The sequence below is a fragment of the Crotalus tigris genome, unplaced genomic scaffold, assembly GCF_016545835.1.
Source record: "Crotalus tigris isolate CLP2741 ecotype Arizona unplaced genomic scaffold, ASM1654583v1 scf7180000024337.5909745, whole genome shotgun sequence".
Lineage (NCBI taxonomy): Eukaryota > Metazoa > Chordata > Lepidosauria > Squamata > Viperidae > Crotalus > Crotalus tigris.
Window position 1 is genome coordinate 212,569 of NW_024100507.1, and position 15,725 is coordinate 228,293.

Genomic DNA, 15,725 nt, shown 5'->3' on the forward strand with positions numbered 1-15,725 from the left:
CCAAATAATAATTCTGGTTAGTGCTTTGTGTGACAGAATCTCAGATGGAACTCAGTTGAATTGTAATACATTTATTATTGAGCAAGGAGCAAAGCATATCATTCTAAAGAATGTAGACAGGGTTGCTTCTATCTTTATAAATGCCAGGCCATGGAACGTGCCTGAAAACCTTAATAGCTCTATATACTTCTGTAGGAACCTAGCTATTTCCCTCTTAACTTGCAAAACTAATGATTTCATTGGTAGTCTTTGCATCCATGCTGTAAGATTACCCGTTTGATGTCTCAAAACGCCAAGGGTCTAAAAATAAAACAGCAGATATCTAAAGTCCTTAGCCTGCTGAATTTGATTATTGTTAACATTCCAGTTAAAGGGATACTGCATCCAGCTGGAGATTATGGCCAGCTTTGTTTTAGAACAATTGATTGCTAGCTTTGGATCATAGCAACATGATGGCATTGCTTATAAACAACATCAAGGCCAATCTGCATATAACTAAAATAATACTATCATCTGCATACAAAAGTATGGAGATTATTTCTGTGGGCCAGAATTCAATTGTGGAATTCATGTTTGTCAGAGCTTGTACAATGTCCTTAACATAAACATTAAATAAAAAGAAAGCCAGGATATATATCTTTGCTTAACTCTACTTTGAATGGTCATTGGAACCATCATCCACTGGAACCATCATCCAAGGTTGAGAGCATTTTAATGTTTGTAAACCATCCAGAGTTGTCTCTGAGGAGTTGTGAGGGGGCACATAAATTTGAGAAATAAATACGTAAATAAATACATAAATAAACATCCATGAAGCATTATTTATTTTATTTGTAAAATTTATTAGCCGCCCAACTTGCCACACTATTAATTCTGGCTGGCTTACAATATTATTATCAACTGGAGGATGTGCGGGAGGTCTGCTGGTGCAGCTCTAAATACTTCTAAATACTTATTCAATAGGGATTGCTCTCTTTAGTATTCCATCCTTATTCATTCGTGACCCTTAACTCTTTTCGTTTTGCTACCTATCCTCCTTAGGTGCCTCATGCTCACTGCTTCAATTTACTTTCCTGGTTCTCCTCGTATACTCATATATTTCCTTTTGCAAATAACAAAGTTGGCGGATCTTGTAGTTGTACACAACCACATTCACTTCTTTCAACAAAAATTAACTGCTCTCAACAGAATACCTGCTCCATTTCTACCATCATCTGCGTATCTTTTTTTTCATCTGTAATAAACATTCCATCAGGAACTATGTTTCACCGTATCAAGGCACTAGGTGGCGCTCTGGCGATAGCACTTTAATCAGTTTTACGCGGAACTCGGGAAAGGCAAAAGGTGGGCGAAACCAAGTGCCTTTCAAACAGTGACTCCTGGCAATTTCCTGGACCAGTCCCCGCACTTTTCTTGGTAAGATTTCTCAAGTAGTTTGCCAGTGCCTGCTTCCTAAGATTGAGAGAGACTGGTTGGTCCAAGATCACCCAGCTGGTTTTGTGTCTAAAGCAGGACTAGAACTCACCGTGTCCTTGTATCACAACACCTACCCTTCTCAAATTGCTCAAGGAGTTGAAAGTCTCATTTCTCTTCACTCCACACTGTTCAAATTCACAAAGAATGTACCTTTCTGTTCCTGAAATGTTTTGAAACTCCAAATACACTGAACAGCTGGAAGCTTCACAAGATCCAACATCTTGGAGAGAGAAGAAAGTTTACTGAAGCTTTCTAAGAGTAAAGCTCGGCAGATGAGGAAGTGGGGAAAAAGTGTATGTGGGGGGGTTAAAATATGTATATGAAGCTGTTGATGCAAATACCAGGTAGTCCTCGTCTTACGACCATTCATTTAGTGACTGTTCAAAATTACAATGGTACTGAAAAAAGTGACTTACGGCCATTTTTCACTCTTATGTCCATTGTAGCATTCCCATGATCATATGATCAAAATTCAGACGCTTAGCAACTGGCTCATATTTACGACGGTTGCAGTGTCCCAGGGTCATGTGATCACCTTTTGTAACCTGAAAAGCAAAGTCAATGGGGAAGCCAAATTCACCTAACAACCTTGTTACTAACTTAACAACTGCAGTGACTCATGATTTAAGAACTGTGGCAAGGAAGGTTATAAAATGGGGCAAAACTCACTTAACAGCTGTCTTACTTAGCAATGGAAATTTTGGGCTTAATTGTGGTCGTAAGTCGAGGACTACCTGTATTAATAAGTATGAGTTAATAAATATACAAATGTACATATTCAAACAAACTAGATTAAAATCAGAAAATTAGAGTGGTGAAGGCCATTCTTGTTTGTACAGCTCTTGAGTGAGAATAAGAGGTCTGTGTTCCCAGATTTTCAGGAGAAGACTTCCCACTGAACAACATTGTTAAGGCAGTTGTTTTCTACCAGCCTCCAGCTGTTAGGGATTAAAAAAAAAATCACATCAACATAGGCAAAAACATATCTGCCTACTTCCTTTATTTCTAAAGGGCAAACATCCAATATGTTTAATAACTATGCAAAAGTGGTAGATATTAAACAATTAAAAGCTATTTAGTTTTTCCAAAGGCTTATTGTTGTAGCAAGCAAATATCAGTGACCTTCTTGGGCCAGCATTGGTCTCCATAAGGCTCAAAAATGTAATTCAAGTCAAGGGTCTGGCCTGTCAGATTTCATTCATATTCATGAGCTGTCCTGCAAAGCACCTCTTGAATTAAGATACGGATCTTCTTCTTGTTGTTGTGCCATATCCGTTATCGGACAATGGCAATCCTGTTTTTATCAGCAGCCGCATGAAAAAGTGCTGCTGACTTTTGTCCAAATCAGTCCTTTAGATTTTGAAGCCACGATGTTCTTCTTCTGCCTGGATCTCATTTGCCTTCAATCTTTCCCTGGAGGATTAAATGGAGTATGCCGTATTTTTCTGGGTGCCGAATCACATGTCCAAAATATTTTAATTTTCGTTTTTTAATTGTTTTGATGATTTCCTTTGGCTTTCCCAGGCAGCTTATCACCTCCTCATTTCTGATCTTGTCAACCCAGCTTATACATAACAAATGCCTGTAAATCCACTTTTCAAATGCTTCTAGTCTCTTCAGGTGGCCTTCTGTCAGAGACCAACTCTCTACTCCATAGAGCAGGATAGAAAAAATATAGCATCTGACAAGCCTGATTTTCAGTCTTAGGTTTATGTCGTGACTGCAGAAGACCTTTTTCATTTTGAAGAATGCTGTTCGAGCTTTTTCTATCTTTGTCTTTACTTCAACGGTCATGTCCCAGCTTTCATGTAAATTGGAACCGAAGATACGAATCCTCTTGTGTTAATCCAGGTGCAACTCTCAAACAACAGCAGTTTGCTTAAGAAATCTATCGGAATATACTTATAAAGTATATAATGTATGTGGCTTTTACATGGTACAAACACAAAAAGGAAAAAAATTCTTTAGTAAAAGAAAACTTGTATTTGATTTTCTTCCTGTTCAGGTTTGGACAGGAGCATTAAAAACTACTGGTAATCCTTCAGTTACAACCAAAACTGGGACCAGAAATCCTGTGGCTAAGCAAGGTGGTTTCTGAGAGAGTTGCACTTGCTTTTATGACCTTTTGGCCACAGTTGTTAAGCAAATCTCACTGCAGTTAAGTGAATCACACAGTCATTAAGTAATCCACCTTCCTTCATTGAGTTTGTTTGTCCGAAGCCGGCTGGGAAGGTTGCAGATGGCGATCACGTGACTAGGGGGATGCTGTACCTCAGTGCCCAAATTTTGATCATATGGCCATGGGGATGCTGCGATGGTTTTAAATGCCCCATCTTTTCAGAGCTGTTATAACTTTGAACAGTCACTAAACAAATGTTTGTAAGTTGAGGACTACCCATATTTAGGATGTCATTTCAAACAGGGAAGAATTGATGCAATCCACCAAGAGGGTTTCAGGTAAGAAATCAGCTTGCAGTCTTCTCAGTTACACACAAGAAGTCCCGTGTGTTCAACAAGGCTTTCTCTTAGGCAGCTCTGCATGGGATCGTAACCAAAAACACAGTTCAAAATATATTTATTCAGAGGCAAACTGAGCGCATAGAGATATACTCCCTGGCAAGTGTATATTTATTTCCACTGAATAGTTACAGGAAAATAATTAAAGAGATAATTTCTAAAAAAAAGAATGAACACTAACAGGCCCTCAAGATGTGTCTTCTCACTCATATTAGAATTGAGGCATTGACTGATTTATGTTCAAAGCATAGAAAATGCTACAGTACGATTGGACAAGGACCTATCCTTAAGTATGGAGATATCAACACATTCCTTTAGTCTCTTTCTTTCCCTCAGTAACTTCAGCATCCTTTTTCTTAGAACACAGCTGATGCAGAATCATTGCACCATATTGTGGTAGGAAAGGAAACGTCTAAGGAGGTGAGGAAATTCCCCAGCTGGTAGCTGCCTTTTTTTCTCCCAATGTCCTAGAACAATGTTTCCCAAACTTGACAATTTTAAGGTATGTGGACTTCAACTCCCAGAATTCCACAGCCAGTGTTGCTGGCTGTGGAATTCTGGGAGTTGAAGTCCTCATGCCTTAAAATTGTCAAGTTTGGGAAACAATGTCCTAGAACAAGAGCATTATGGAGAAATAAAAATTACGACTTGGCCACTAAAAGAGAAAATTTGCTTTTATTGTTGTTCTTGTCTTTCCGGCAAGAAAATCAATTTACAAATGGTTGAATGGAAGCCCAAATACAAAGTGTAAGTTTACAAATAGCATATATACAGAGATTGCAAATATCACCTGTGCACCAAAACAAGCAGGTCTATCGATTTCTCTCTCTGCCTGCCACCTCCCCCCTTAGGAAAAGCAATATATCTATCACAGAGGTGTGTATGTGTATGTATGTCTGTGTATCTGTTTGTATACATGTATGTATATGTGTATATACATATACACATATACATATACACATATATACATACACTTGCATATATTTATATACACACACACACGTATACATATATCCTTGGAACTTGAGTCTTAGCCTTACTTCTGAATGCAGTAAACTTTTGTCACACTGATACCGTTTAACTCTCTTCTCTTGTTAGGGTCTCTTAACTAGAACTGTTTGAACGTCTCTGGGGTCAAAGACCAGGAGCTCCTCTCATCCCTAAAAAGTATACTGACATAAGAATGGAATTGTTAAATCCTTCGTTTGCATGCCAATGATGCAGACACATGGTAACTGTTAACTACTCTTTATTCTCCTTCTCCAACAACCAAGCAAAAGACAAAAGGCACGCAGGCCTTTTTATATGGCCAGAACCCCGGAAAGTGTCAACCAATAGGAACAGAGCGTTTTCGTGCCTTGCGCATGCGCACAAGGCTGGCGCCACTCTGTCTAGTCCCGGGCAGCTTTTGGAATGCCCAGGACCAATGCAGCATCCCGAGCCTGCTTTTGCAGGCTCAGGACACAACAGGAATGAAGAGGGGTAGATCAAAAGACATGTTTGGACTGTACTATGTCAGATTTTGGAGTTCAAAGACCAATGCACTCGCAGCCGCTGGGTACACAAATGTGTGGAGAACTTTTCTCCAGCCCTGGAGCTCCATGAAAAATTCCTCTCTTTGGACAAGGATATAAGAGAAGGAACGAAATCCACCTCTTTTTTCTTTATTTAGCCAGGCTCATTCTACAGGGCTTTAAAAATGCAAGAGCAACAATCACACAAATGCTTTGAGGAACAAGGGAGAATAAGGTAGTTGGCAACATGCAGTTGCCTCTCCAAAATTCCTGGAAAAAGTGTATTGCAATTTCAATGGGTTTTCTTTTTAATTAGATTGGTTCACTCCAGCACATTTCATAGCTATTGCAGCAAGAAAAATGATATTATCAGTATTTTCATAATAGTCCAATTTCTTTTATAGTTCCATAAAAGTCCCTACTTATACTCTCTTAACAATATGTCTCCCCTTGCACAGCACCCATCAAAAATGTTATTTTATAGCAGATTAGATTTCCACTGGATGCTTTTCATTTACAAACTAGAAAAAATTACAGCTATCAGCTTTCTGGCTGACCTGCAACTTCCAGAGCAGTTACCTGACCTTCAGATATTTTGCACTTCAATTCTTATCAGCTCCAGAAAATACTGCCAAAGGCAAGATGTGGTGGATTATCAGGTTATAATTACGGGGTCTTTTGTGTTCCTTGAATATCACCAGAACTCCCAATTGTACATGGAAGACTTTTAGACAGTAATGGTGAACCTATGACACATGTGTCAAAGGTGACACACCACTGACATTTTGCCAGTGTTCACCAACACTCAACAAATGTTCTCAAAAGAATGCCACATTCTCGTGCGACTTCGGAAGCCCTGGAAAATTAGGTGAGAATGGGGTGTGCTTTTGCATGGTTTTTGGAGACTGCAAAGGCAATGGAAGAGCATTCTTCTAAACTTCTTCAAGAATGAAGGCCTTGTATGAACTGGAGCAGCTGTGGGTAACCACAAGGGCCTGTCAACAGAAAAAGAACAACACCTGAAGATAAGTGGCACACGGCAGATCTTGGGGATCAAACACATGATTGGATTGGATTTTCTGAATTTTTGATATCCTGAGCCTAAAAGACTTGCCACCACTGCTTGAAGGGAAGGAGGCATTCCAGGGAGCTGGGGATTATAGCCGCATCTTAATAATACCGTTTGTATACCCAAGCCAATCAGGCCGGTTAATGAGATCTTACCCTTCTCCTCTTCCCTTCTGTTATAACACTTGATTCTTTAACTACAGTTCTAGGCTTTCTAATGGTTGCTTCTACAGGCAGTTCTCGACTTACCACCACAATTGAGCCCAAAATTTCTGCTGCTAAGCGAGACAATTGTTAAGGGAGTTTTGCCCCATTTTATGACCTTTCTTGCCACAGTTGTTAAGTGAATCACTGCAGTTATTAAATTAGGAACATGGTTGTGAAGTGAATCTGGCTTCTCCCCTTGTCAGAAGGTCATAAAAGGTGATCACATAACCCCGGGACACTGCAACCGTCATAAACATGAGTCAGTTGCCAAACGTCTGAATTTTGATCACGTGACCATGGGGATGCTGCAATGGTCATAAGTATGAAAAACGGTCCTAAGTCACTTTTTTCAATGCCATTATAATTTCGAACAGTCACTAAATCAACTGTTGTAAGTCAAGGATTACCTGTACTATCTCAACCCTCAATAACCACCATTTTCAATTACTGGCAGAAGCTCTTGTTCTTGCATAGCAAAATGGGCTTTCCAACTTCACTCAGACTGGCATTCTGATAATTGCTGCTAAGTGAAATGTCTTGGTATACTTATCAGTTAATTCATAAAGGTAGTCCTCAACGTGTAACCATTTGTTTAGTGACTGTTCGACATTACAACAGCACTGAAAACAGTGACTTGTTATGACCACTTTTCACACTTACAACCGTTGCAGCGTTCCGGGGGTCATGTGATCAAAATCTGGATGCTGGCAACTGGGCCATGACGGTTGCAGTGTCCCAGAGTCACATGGTCACCTTTTGCAACCTTATGGCAAGCAAAGTCAATGGAGAAGCCAGATTCACTTAACAACCGTGTTACTAACTTAACAATCGCAGTGATTCACTTAACCACTGTGGTAAGAAAGGTCATAAAATAGGACAAAACTCACTTAACAGCTGTCTCAGCAACAGAAATGTGGGGCTCAATTGTGGTCATAAATCAAGGACTTCCTGTAATGTATAACAATCTTCAGAGCATGGCCGACTTAGGGCTATTCTGAAACATTTCTTCACATTGGTTCTCTTCCGTCCAATGAGTAAACCAAAAGAATGTAAAAAAGTGCATTTTGTGGAGGTCTATACATGTAGCACAGGAGTAGTCAACCTTGGCTCTTTTATGACTCGTGGACTTCAGCTCCCAGAATTCCAGCTAAGCTGGCTCAGGAATTCTGGGAGTTGAAGTCCACGACTCATAAAAGAGCCAAGGTTGACTACCCCTGCTGTAGCATGTCATATTTCTCACTAGGGATAGTTTAGTCTTAAGTATGGTTTGACTGAGACATGCACACACGCTGAGGAAAAGTGCTACGTTATTTCTATGTCCTAGCAGAGCATTACCTTAGGGATGTGCTATTTAGGATATGTGTTAGCATCAATTACTCTCTGATAGATGAAAACCGGAATCTGTTTGTACAATGAATATAGATTATTCAGTCTTTTATTTTTTTAAAGCAGTTTGATGTTCTTCCATCTACAGAAAAGTTTGCAAGAAATTTTTCTTTTGTGGAAAATGGTGTTTACATATAAGATTTTTTTTTTAATGAAAGTACACAACCAAAAAAAAAAAAAAAAGCCCCCGACAGGAAAGTCTCTTGTAATTTTGGTTTCATAATTTTAGAGGTTATAGAGCCGTGGTGGCGAACCTATGGCACGCGTGTCACAGATGGCATGCAGAGCCCTCTTTGTGGGCATGTGCGCCATTGCCCCAGTCCTAGGCCAACTGGGTTTTATAAAACCTTTTTGCTTTAGACCTCCACCGCCGTGTGCAAAAAAAAAAAAAAAAGGTTCAATCAATCAATTTCAACTTCTCGCAGGAAAAAAAAAGATCTCGCAAAGTTGGAATTGATTGATTGAACTTTTTAGTCCCACCCAATCTGCCGTTACCACCAAAGCCATGCCCACTCAATGGACCACGTCCACCCAATTGGCCACACCCACCCGGCACCCAACAATACGTACAGGGGTTTTGGGTTGCAGTTTGGGCAGTCGGTCTCTGAAAGGCTTGCCGTCACTGTTCTAGAGCATACAAATTTAACAGGCTCACATACAAAACGTGTAAAAAAAAGTATTGCAATCCTGTGAATTTTTTTTTCTTTTATGAAGCACTCAAATTATAGTCTGCTAGGAAGAATGCTGTGGGAAGGTTTTCTTCCTTCTGCTAGCAAGGAGCCTTACTTTGCATTCTATGTGGCCTGTTGATCATCCAAATGAAACCAGTCTGATGCACTTCCAGCAGCCAAGTATATTCCAATTGCAGGATATTTGCTTGTAATCTCTTTCATTCATAGTACTCAGAACAAGGCTAGTCTCACTTAATCTTTCTGAACAGTTCCTAGCATTCAAGCAATCTACTTTCAACAACCTCTAAGGCAACCTTTTTCAAAACTAATGACCCCTTGATGTGTTGGACTAAAACAACCCAGATGGTAAAGGAGCAAATCAGTACACATTGAGGGCACAGCGTAGACAGCAGAGAGTTAAAATGACTGTCTTAACTGATCAAACAGTGCAACGCTTCAAAACCAGTATGTTCCCAAGGCATTGAGTAGGAATCTTCAAGCTAATTTGAATCACATTCAAGTAATGAATCCAGTTGGCTTTCCAAAGCTCTGGCTATAATCAAACAGAAGGCCAGGGAGGACACCCATCAATGACCAAATGGGAATGGCAACCTAGCTAATGGTTAAATTGACCAGTAAACTACTGTGAGCTAAACCCCAGTTTCAAAATAGCCCTACAGATACAGAAGAGGGGTATAGATTGAAATTGGAGGAAGGCATTAATATTGAGTGACCCTTTCCCTTTGAGTGGAGGAGGCAAAATTGTCCAGAGGTTTGTAAAATGGTGTTTCCCCCCTCCCCAAAGTAATCAGTAAATACTAAGAACTGAAAGCCTGTGTTGGCAGAAGCAGCGAAAAACCTCAAAGGAGTCCTAAACCCAGATATATCTAAGAAACCCATGTAAGACCGGGCAAGCATTTCAGAAAGCAACAGACAGACCTTGTGTCAGGAGAATCCAGGTGTCAAAATATGGTTGCTGTATTAAGAACCAACTTGACCTTTTCCTGCATCATACAGAATTGTCAGTCTCCCTACTTTTCTGAATTTTATACACCGATTAGCAGCTGGCTCACACTTTGCTTTCAGAAGCTTTAGTTGTGCTTGCAGTTGTGGAAGAGAGAGGATAATAGATGCAAGAAGCTTGGTCTTCCACTTTGTCATGAACTTTTGGTAAGTGAGACACACAATGGCTAACAATCGTGCCTGCTTCTGTACAAAAAGCACCAGAAGTGTTGGTACTACATAGGCAATCCAGATTTTTTTCCCAGTCATTGAGATTGGGAATGGAAAGGCTAGGGGATAGGTGGGGATGAAAAGAGAGGCATATTGTCTGAACATTCCTGCAGAACAGGATCAATCAAATGATGTCTCACTTACCTATTGCTATGCAATATACAGGAGCCAGATGCAAAGCAAAGAAGTAGATTCCACCCCTGTGAAATGTGTATGCAATCTTTAGTTAATAACATGGAGTTGCCATGGATACACATTCTATTTCACAGGCCCTGATCAGCCCATATAGTTATATACCCTTTTATATGCGACATGTGGTGAAAAGCAATGTAAAAATAAGACAACTAATCGCATTTCTCAAAGAAAAAAAGATCCTCAGTCTCCACATTTGCAGCAGACTGAGTTCCTGCAAGCCAGTTGAACCGAGTCTCCAGGTGCTATTTTTCGTTTCCTTCTCTATTTCTTCTTTATCTTCTTTTCTTTCCTCCTTAACCTTTTAAAGTAAAGAGTCATCTTCTCTTATTTCCCTTCCCAAGTGTATTCAACCATATTGTCCAGAATTCCTTGTGATGGAAAGCAGATGTGTAGAAAGTGAAACAAGAACAGTTCCAATAATGTGGAAAAATGAACAATCACTAGAAAAATGATTTGTCTGCATAATTACTGGAATAGTGCTGTGTTAGTAGTATGTGACTAACCTAATGTGCATTGCACTTGGATACAATGTATGTAGCAAATTCTCCGTTGTATGCCTGTGAGAAACGAACCTAATGTATTATAATGTAGATTTCTATGTGTGTTCCTTTGTTCCTGAGAAAAGGAATGTATAAAACTGAAGTCTGAACCCGCCCTCGGGGTTCAGAATTGCTTGTTGCTATTGCTTCTGAACCTGCGCAATAAATCTCTCTACTAAAACCCTCTGGAATTCGTAAGAGTCCCTTTCGTTTTCCACAAGAACTAAAGCTTTGAGGCCTGGGTGTTTCACTGACCTTACATTTCCACCATACTTTCTGGGAAGAGAAACTTCATTCATATCCACAGGGCACAGTGCACACCTTGTAATGAATTACCCATCCTTAGATGGGACCAGAATTCAAAGGAACAGAACATGCATAATGGCCAATATTCGATATATTGCTTTTTTTAAAAATCCATCTTTGGTATTGCAACTTGAATGTTGTTGTCTTTTTTTTTTTTAATAAATTCCTACTATTTCAATGTTTTTTTAAACCGCAGCATGCACTCAGAAAGACCACTGCTCCCGAAGGTGGGGAACCATTGCTGTGCAGAACAGAACATCCTAGACTGCATTCATATATCATCTCATAATTATGGTTTATTTTACCCATGCCCTGTCGAATGAACCAGAATGACCCAGGAATCAGTCAGCCAGATAAACAGAATAACTTGCTGGGCCAATGGGAGACTTCCTTTTTTAAAACTGTTCTTCTTGCCTTGAACTTCAGTTAGTTGATTAAAAGCTTAGCAAGGGCATAGAAAAAGCTTGGAACACCACAAACAGTTGTCTCTCTTCATATTTCACACCACGCCACAGTTACAATTAGTAAGTTAGTAGCAAAGCATGGTTTCAAACTCTTTATTGTGCTAAAACCCAACTATGATTTACTCATTTTATATTTAAATCTTCCTTGTGATCATTTAAATGGTGAAGGCACTAAAACCCCGGCGCCAGCATGTCCTTCAAACCTGATATAATTTTTCTTATTGTCTTCACTTTTTCTGCTGATTATGAATAGAAGCTACGCAAGAAGGGGTTGGAAGTTAAATAAGGTACTATCTCAAATGTATGATACTTCTATGTTCTTTTTCTTTTCTTTTTTTTTATATTTTATTAAATTTTTAAAAATTACAATCTTTAGAGCTTAGTAAACAACATGTTTTCTGGGTTCACATATTTAATATTAACTTCTTCAATATAAATCTATTCAATACTACACAATCCAGTATTTTTTCTTTGATCCTCCTTTCTTCCCCATATTTTTCCATTTTCCCCTCATTAAGACAATTACAATTCTTGGTACTATTGATGTATACAAAATTAGATACAGACATCTTCATCATATTTTATTAATATTATACAAAATTACAATAATATCAATTCATAAGTCAATATCCTGTTTTTGTGCTCTTATTAAAGTTTGATTTCCCATCAATATTTAAAATATCTTTGTCAGTTATGATTATATCAATATTATTTACACTTATATAGCTAAACAATTTTTTTTATTCATACCAATCCTCTTATTTTCAAATTTCTCATATCAAAAGAAGAAAAGAAAAAATGCTATTTTAATTTTAAATCATATCTTCCATTATAAAAATCTAGTTATATCTAAGGGTCATCCATTCTTTTAATTACATTCAAACAGGTATGTTAAACAGATAGTGCTCTCTCTAATAGATCAAATCCTTTGTTTTTTTAAATCTAACTCTCACTTTCTTTCTTTGCCATGTAGCTTTCCAGGCCAAGGCAGTTAAATCACCCAAAAATTTCCTTTCTATTTTTATGAAAGCTGCTTGGCATGAGAAAGACAATTTAGATAGAGTATTTGGGGGGGGGGGGAACTCCGCCCATCCATGTTTCCTAAACATTTCCCCTGCCTGCTCTATATTCCATTTTTAAGAATCTTCTTCCTTTTCATTAGGTGTATTTTGGAGAAAGGAGTAAGGGATCTTTTGTATTTTCATTGTTATAGGTAGGTCTTGCAGTATTTTATTTGTGTATGGCATTCCATATTTCCCTTCTCCTATCTCCTCCATCTCTGGGTCCATTTCTTCTGCTTCATCCTCTGGTTTCTGATTTATTTGTTCATACTTTGTAGTCATTATCTTGGAATTTTCCAGTTGTAGCTTCAGTTTGGAGATTTGGTCATTTATATCATCTAGGTTATTTTTAGTCTCATTATGATTTCTTTTTATGTCCTCTTTGTGTGCAACAATTGTTTGATGAATTAGCTGTAGCATGGAGAATATTTGCTTCTGAAAGGTATTTGTTTTTTCTTGAGGCATCATTCCTAGAAATCCTCTAGTGTCACTAGTCTCAGTAAGATTGGAACAAAGTTTCCTCTAGTTTTCTAGACTTTATATGTAGCCTTTATAATCCAGTCCTAATGGCAAAATTTTATAGTAGTCCTTTGTCTCATGTATCCTGAAAATTATCAGTCAGGCAAGGTTGTAATCCACAATATTCAAAGTATTTAAAATGTTCAACCTCCCTGCAATCAGACGTATTCAAAAGTCAAATGTTTCTTTCTCTCCCACTAGCTCTTAAGATTAAAAGTCCAAGCTCAGTAGGTATTTATAGTTCAAGAAAGTCAGGATGATAAATATGCCAAAATATTTTCCTTTATTGTCAGCTGTTCTCCCTTCAGCTGAAAATCACCAAGCAGCCAAGGGGCTAGTTATAGTGCTATATTCAAATTCACCACTTGATGCCATTCAAAGTCCATTTTCCACTCTTAAAACAAGGGGTTGATTTCTTATATTTCTTATATTTCACCTCAATGATTTTTTTCCAAAGAGAAAATCTCAACAATTATCTCAGTTCTCAAATTTATCAAAACTGTAACTTTGTATTACTTTCACTTCAGTATTGTGTATTTCTGTCCCCCATAAAAAAATTAAAATGCTGTTTCCGTTCACCTCTGGAGGTTTTTAGTTTCTTGGAAGCCTTTCCCAGGAAATTCAGTTGTAAACTAGTAAAGAAAGGACTAGTATTCTCACCCAGTTCCAAATATGCTGTTTACGAGTGCTAATTGTTCTTCAGTTGTCAGCAGTTAATGGCCAGCTGCAGAGGTGTGGCTGGTTTTTCCCCTGCTGGTTTAGAGGGCTTTCCTTGGATCAAATGGAAAGACTGCTATCTCTCTGTGATCAACAAGGCGCCCCTCCTTCTTCATCACCTCTTCGGGGTGACTTTAGGCCCTTTTCAGGGCCCCCAGCAAGGCGAAATCGGGTGCAGAAGACAGAGCCCTGCCTTTCTGCATCCGTTTTACTGCGACCCAAAACCAGATCACCTTTTTCTTAACAGTTCACAGGAGAATGTATAATTTTTTAAAGTAGCATTATAACTTTTTTTTGTTCTCCACTCCAAAAATGGTATTTGGTAGATATGATCAGAACTAGCAATTCAGAGGCCTCTCAGGGCAACAGATATAAAATTTGAAGTCAGAGTGTAAACCCAGTTATCCAGTTTCAATGGCAGGTTATGTCATTCAGATATCACATGGACTAAGCCTTTGTATGGCTGGTTGGTTCTGAATGAATATATCAACATAGCCCACTTAACAATTACAAAGAATCTCAGTCTATCCCTGTTGTTTGCTTAGATGGAAAACTTCCATTTCCAGGCATTTGAGCACTTCAGAACTGAGAACCTTCAAAGAAAACAAAAACTTCAAGCTGTCATTGGACACCAGTTTGTTCCCTGCCAAAGAGAATCTAAGTAGTCTGGGAACAATTTCTGTGAATAAAAAAAGCCAAAAGACAAGGCCACGAACCTCATTCCCCTTAGAGGTGACCAATGGCTCATCTGCAGCCAGAAAAAAAATGGGTCACTTTCTCTCTAGCCCCTTTGGAAGGAACTGCTCATAACTCTGGGTAGTTTCATCACTGCTTGCTTTGCTTGGGCTACTCTATGAGTCCAGAGAATTTCAAGCAAGCGAAGAGATCTGTCAACTTACCAAGCAGCCTGGATCATTAATTTTCAGTCTGGACTCAGAAAGCTTGGGAGATGGAAAAGCTAATTGCTAGATGTATGCCGGGACAGGGAGAGACATGGAAGTGATCTGATGAAAGCTAGTCAATAACAACACCACTTTAACGCCAATAGAAAGCTAAGCCAATGAAAAGAAGCAAAACTGATGCCACTTTTCTCTGCCAGGATTCACCTTCTTAGCTCATTAGAAAAGACAATTATTTGTCTGCAGACCAACTATGTCAGGGGTAGGCAACCTTGGCTCTTTTATGACTCGTGGATTTCAACTCCCAGAATTCCTGAGCCAGCCATGCTGGCTCAGGAATTCTGGGAGTTGAAGTCCATGAGTCATAAAAGAGCCAAGGTTGCCTATCCCTGAACTACGGTATGTCTACTGCTTTTTAAATGCTGCCTTTAGTTATGCTTTGATGGCTGGACGGAAGAGGGAGACTACGAGCAGCAAATAGGGAATGATGCAAACAAAATTAATCACTTTAAATCCTATTGATTTTACTGTGAGAGATTTAAGCCCATGCCTACCACTTGCACTGAAATCAATATTTTCTAAAGTGCTTATTTGCGACTGATTCATAGAGATCGAGTAAAATTAAATTGTAAGGAAAATATAATTATTATAGGTAGGACTTTAGAATCTGCACTCACAGTCAGGAAACTACTTCTTTTAACCAAGAATAAAGTATCTAGCAAAGAAAATATGGAACCATAAATATTCTATTTTGTGGATAACCTTACAGACTGCCCATGATGTATCAAACTAGAACAGATGGGAATAACTTAATGTGATTTAATATAAAGAAGAGAGAATTGACTCATAAGATTATCAGTTGGAAGCATTACGATCTATAAGCAGTGGTGGGATTCAGCCAGTTCGCACCACTTTGGCAGAACTGGTAGCTAATTTTTTGTTGCCTAGGCCCA